Genomic DNA, 6401 nt, shown 5'->3' on the forward strand with positions numbered 1-6401 from the left:
GAGGAGCTCAACAGGCACCTAATACACATTGTTCAAGGATGATATACCCCCGTGAGGAAGGACCTATTTCTATCACCTCAAAAATGTCACAGGTGGAAGGCTGCTGCTATTGTCACTCACAGAAATAAATTATGGCTCTGTATTCACAACAGAGAATGCGTTTGTTCATTGTTTTGGAGATATAGTTTAAAAAAAAGTAGTTGTATTTTCCTAAATTACAGACAAGAGCACAAATGTGTTTACATTCTGTCTGTGCTCACATATACAGTCTGCCACAATTCCTGTCTGTATGATGTTGGAAGATTTCACCACGCACTTCAGAGGAGCCATGGGGTTGGAACAGAGAGATGGAGAATGATGCTTGTATCTTGCAAGCTACCGAAAAGGCAACATCGATACCAGAGCAGCCCCTCTTCCCCTGAATCTCTTTCATGATCACATCCATCCTGTCAAATTCCAGCATCTACCCCGTCAATTACTACTTTTGATTCAGGCACAGAAGTAGCAAACCTTATACTAAATTCTCCCACAGAATTTTCCAACATATGACAACACCATGCTACCCCCATTTCTATTACATATGTGTCATAAGGTGACCTATGTTTCAATATTGCTGGCTGTAGTCACCTTATGAATTGTTGAGAACAATGAGGTTCTAAGATGTTGTCTACTTGCATGGATTTTGTTAGAAGGTGATACCCTGGATCAGAAAAGAATAATATTGTTTATCACAGGACATCAGCAGAATGAAATCTAATATGTTTTTTGTTCCCTTTGGTTGATAAATCCCATGCAAAGGGTAAAGCAAAGCGACGAGAGGGAAGACACTCTGGGTTTGTGCACTAGCTCACAATTTTATAACGCAAATATCTTTAATGCATGTCATAGAGTATTTTGTTTTGATCCAATCAGACATTCCACTGTCTTTTGTTCCTAATCTTCTAACTTGTATTGTAAGAATATTTTTGAGAATGATCTTGAACAAAACGATCAAGAAACATATAAAAACATGACAGAAAAGTGCCCTCCTGACAATGCTTTCTGAACCCCTGTCCCAGTGAGTGCATCAAGGAAAGATTCACAAAACTTGGAGAGACCTTTAGGCAGTGTTTAGAGTTGATGTCCCCACTTCAAACAAGAGTCCTGATATATCTACAACAGAACCCTGCTCCTTTCCTTTGGGGATCATTACCTAAGAGAGAGTACTAAGAAGCAGAGGAATGGAAAGTTTTCTGTGAGATTGTGACCTCAAACGTCAGAGAAGCTATGGCCCTGAAGTCTCACTGACATTCCTGCCTAGACCTGACCTGAAGAGGCATGATACCAGTAGACTTGCTAATGGTCAAAAATAGGGAATGGACTGTTACAAAAGAGACATATAAGCCTTAATTTGAAAAGAAAGAGACATAGTCTAAAGTTTACTGTATTTTTATCTGTAAATTTTATGTATTGGATGAGAAGCAAATATAGGAAAGTTGACCTGATACACACACACACACACACACACACACACACACACACACACAGAGGCATATATATATATAATATGTATGGTATATGAATGTGGATATATATAGATATATATGTGTGTGTATACTGTATATGCTATATATGTGTGTGTATGTGTGTGTCTGTGAGAAATATATATAATCTCACGTTTTGCTGTATTTGCATATATACACATATGTATATGTATTCCAAAGCTTTTTATACATCACATATATGTATATATATATATATAATCATTTCAACTTGATATTGTTTCTGTTTGCTTTTTATTTGAAATGAATACTGCTAAATAGTATAATTAAAATGCTTTAAGGAAGTCAATTCATGCAAACAAAAACTATCACTAAATAATCATTAAAGGAACAATGAAAACTAATAAAATAAAATATTAATTAGCTTCTCTTTTATCATGAAATCATGAACTTGTAGAGTCTCTTTCAAAACTACAAGAGACACAGACTCTAAAGGAAATTCTACCACCTTTGATGACCAAGATGTGAAGGACAGAAGTCTTTTAACTTATGGCAACTTCACTGCCTGCTTTATTGTAAAATCTCAAAGGCTGAAAGTGAAAGGCAGAAGTGTACTTGAACTTTGCAGCTGATAAACACTTTATAGAGAAAAAAATTTTGTGTTCTTCCTGTGAAGTCTGACACCTTAACATGGTCATGACAAACTCTCTCATTCATTCCCAGCATCCAGAATAACTGTCAGCAACTTTGCCTCAGTGCCAAAGATATGTCAAAAAATAGAAGATTTATCATTTTTTCTCTTCCCACCACATAATTATCTTGCCTGGTTTTGTATTTCCCATCATTCTCAATCCTAACAGAATATGAAAGATAGAAGTGCCAGAAATAGCGAGCTGAGCAATTTTTCTCCTTCAATAGATAAAGAGAGGAATAAAGATAAGTATACCTGCAGATTTTATGTGCATCTGAATATGGATGTATATCCTGGGATCTGGATATTTAAAACTATACAAAGCATTTCATATGTTTCTGAATCTCCAGACAGTAATGTCAAAACAATAAATCTTTAGAAACAATTAAGTTAAAGATTAATGTAAGTTAAAGTTGAAACTCTTTAGAAAATTACCCAGGATGTTCATCTATGCCTCTAGTTGGTTACAAAGATAATAATGTTACCTGGTAGGAAGGAAAAACCTGTGCATCAGTAAGCAAATATTCAGCTAATATCAGTCTGGATTCTTGTCCTTGTAGATAACCTTCTATATGTTGGTTATTAGTAATAGACAAACCTGAATTCTGTTCTAAGGAGTCAATATTTTCCTAAATTCAAATGATGGTGATATGTGGCATTAAAGAGGAAGTAGGTATATATTATATTATATGTATGTATATAGTATATATATTATTTTCTGATAATTAGCAAAAATTTTAATTTAGTAACTATAGCATTAAAGAAATGAAATGAGTGAAAATTATTTTTCACATATTTAAAAATTAAATAAAGTTTATAATAATTTGTTCTCTTTCCATTTGAGAACAATTGGGTAATTAGTAGTTGCTGTAATTGTACATTGTAAGATTCACTTTACTTAATATTAACATCAGATCAATATGAAGAAAAATAAGAGAGCAACCCCACGGTAGAAATTTCACTTCATATTATTAAAAACATTAACACGCAATAAGATAATTACAAATTTCATCAAAGAGTCTCTTTCTTTTTCCTTTTACTTTTTTATTTTAGTATAACTGTTAGGGTTTCTACTCTTGTGAAGTGACACCGTGAACACAGCAACTCTTATGAAGGCAACATTTAATTGGTGCTGGTTTCAGAGGCTCAGTCCATTGTCATCAAGGTAGGAGTACGGCACATCCAGGCAGGCATGAAACTGGAGGAGCTGAGGGTTTTACATATTCATCTGAAGGCCAGTAGGAGAATACTGGCTTCCATGCCCACAGTGACCTGTTTCCTCAAACAAGACCACACCTCCAAATAGCGCTACTCCCTGGAACAAACATATTCAAACTACCACATTCCACTCCCTGACCCCCATTAGCTTTTTCAAACACATGACTCTGTAGGGGCCAAACCTAACCATAGCATAATAAAAAATACATTTACTCCAACTTCCAAATTCTCCATAGCCTATAGCAGTCTCAACAGTGTTAAAAGTCCAAAGTTCAAAGTCTCGTCTGAGAGTCATATAATCACTTAACTGTAATCCCCAAAGCAAGACAGTAAACTAGCTGGGCAAACCTGAAACACTTTATTTCCTTGTCTGATGTCAAAGCTGTCTTCAGATCTCCAATTCATTTTTCATCTTTGTTGACTACAACAAATTTCGCTCTCCTTGGCTGGTTCTACTCACCGTGAGCAGCTTCCCTAGGCAGGTATCCCATGGCTCTGGCATCTTTAACATCTTGGGGTCTCCAAGTGAACTTCAACATTACAGATTCTTGTTCCAAATTCTGGGATCCACACATGATCTTCTGCAGTCTTCCAAAATGGCTTGTGTCATGTATTGAGTTCTGCTCTCTGTGGCACTCTAGACTCTTGTTGACTCCACTCTACTGCTGCTGCTGTTCTTGGTGATCATACCACCATATTGGCATCTTTAATCCTCTGTGTCCTTCTGCTGAAACTTTGCTTCACCAATAGCCTCTCATATGTTCTCTTCATGATGCCAAAGCTTCCACTTCTTCCACCCCTTCAGTCCTAGACCATCAACTGCAACTGAGGCTGCAACTTCACCAACGTCCTTTCCTGGTCTCTCACAGTGACAAGCCTAAACTTTTTTCCATGATCCCTTTACATCTACAAATCCAATATCACCTGGGTGACTTTTCCACATTACCAAGTATAGCTGCAGTGTGAGTACAACCTTGAGTATCTTGAAACAAAGCATCCTTGTGTTAGAAAACATTTCCCAAAAGATTTCACTTAGTGTTACTGGTCTCTTCTTTTTTGAAATTAATTGTATTGATTTTATTGGGTATTTTATATATTTACATTTCAAATGTTATCCCAGTTGCCCCCTCTCCCATCCTCCCTCCACCCCACTCCATGATTCTATGAAGATGTTTCCACTCCCACCCATACCCAACTCAACACCTGGCATTTCCCCTCATTGGGCAAATAAGCCTTCACAGGATCAAGGGCTTCTCCTCGTTTGATGCCAGATAACGCCATCCTCTGCTGCACATGCAGCTGGAACCATGGGTCCCTCCACATGTACTCTTTGGTTGATGTACTTTCTTCTTGTTTCTCGGGATCAATGGTTTATGCCACCATAAGCCAAGTTGGGTAGTATCTTGCCCCAAAGTCAATCATTACCTTTATCCATTTATCTTCTGAACACTGGATTCTGCTTCAGCTTACTTCCTGGTGCACCTCTAATACTTGAACTATATATTTTGTACTTTTCCTTTCTCAGTTTGTTCCTTTTTTAAAAAAACATTCTTTATCAGAGTGAACTGTAGTAACCACACAGAAGAATTTATACCAGGTTGTTTTGATACTTCATTTATAAAAGATATTAATCATTAATTAATTAATATTATATTATTATTATCAATTCATTTATAAAAGAGATTGAAAGTAGCCTAAGGCAGACTTTTGGGACAATGTCAATAGGCATCTACATTCTTCATCAAAACACCACTAAATCAGCCTTTATGTCACATATTGAAATTCTTCTCCATTGAAACCTCTTGGGCTAGGTCTGCACGGTTGAACTCTTACCAACACAGTGTTCTATATTCCTACTAGCATATTCCGTTAAGCCACATTTAAAGGATTCCACTACTTTCCAAATCCAAATTCCCCAAATCCACATTCTTCTGAACAAAAGCATGGTGAGGCCTATCACAATACCCCACTCCTGGTTCCTAACTCTGTCTTAGTTAAAGTTTCTAGCTGTTAGGAGACATCATGACCACAACAACTCTTATGTTCTCTTCATAACTCAAATGTTATGAAGAGAACATTTACTTGTGTCTGGCTTACAGATTCAGAGATTCAATCCATTATCACCAAGGTGGGAGTATGGCAGCATCCAGTCAGGCATGCTGCTGGAGGAGCTTAGAGCTTAATATCGTCATCTGAAGGCCACTAGGAAAAGGCTTGCTTCCAGGCAGCTAGGACAAGGGTCTTAACTATCAATGACTACAGTGACCCATTTCTTCCAACAGGACCAAACTTCTAAACAGTGTCACTTTCTGTGCCAAACATATTCAAACTACTACAATAACTTATGTACTATAATGTTCATTCTCTTCAAATATATGTGTATATTCCTACTCAAAGCCTTGGAAAATCCTCCCCAAATACTAATGTTAATTCATTTGTTACTGCACAAAGAGATCCATATTTATTCCTGTCATCCCTTGTCACCCTCTATGGCAGTGGTTCTCAACTGTTCTAATGCTGCAAATCTTTGTTACAATTCTTCATGCTGTGATGAACTCCAATCATAAAATTATTTCATTCCTACTTCATAACACTAATTTAGCTATAATGTATATATCTGGTATGTGGGATATTTGATATGCAATCCCTATCAAAAAGGGTTGTTTTGCCTATAAAGGGATCATGACCCACAGATTGAGAGTCATTGCTCTATGGAGTAGACAGATGTCTTTCAATTAATCTATTTTCATTTGTTTGCCTATTTTATATATTTTATACAATTAATGTTATGTATATTATATCATTGCTGCCACAAAATTTCTAACTACATAATTTAAGGAATGAAGAATTATCTTGCTTAGTGCTCCTAAAGACAGTCGTTCATCATTGCAAGAAGAGTATGGACTAGGCTTATCTCATTCCACCCACATGACCAAGAGTCAGGGATCACAGAGAGCTGTCAATACTGACACTCACGTTGTTTCAACTCTGCGTACCATCTGAGAGCCCAG

This window comes from Rattus norvegicus, chromosome 11 (assembly GCF_036323735.1).
Source record: "Rattus norvegicus strain BN/NHsdMcwi chromosome 11, GRCr8, whole genome shotgun sequence".
In the NCBI taxonomy this organism is placed as follows: domain Eukaryota; kingdom Metazoa; phylum Chordata; class Mammalia; order Rodentia; family Muridae; genus Rattus; species Rattus norvegicus.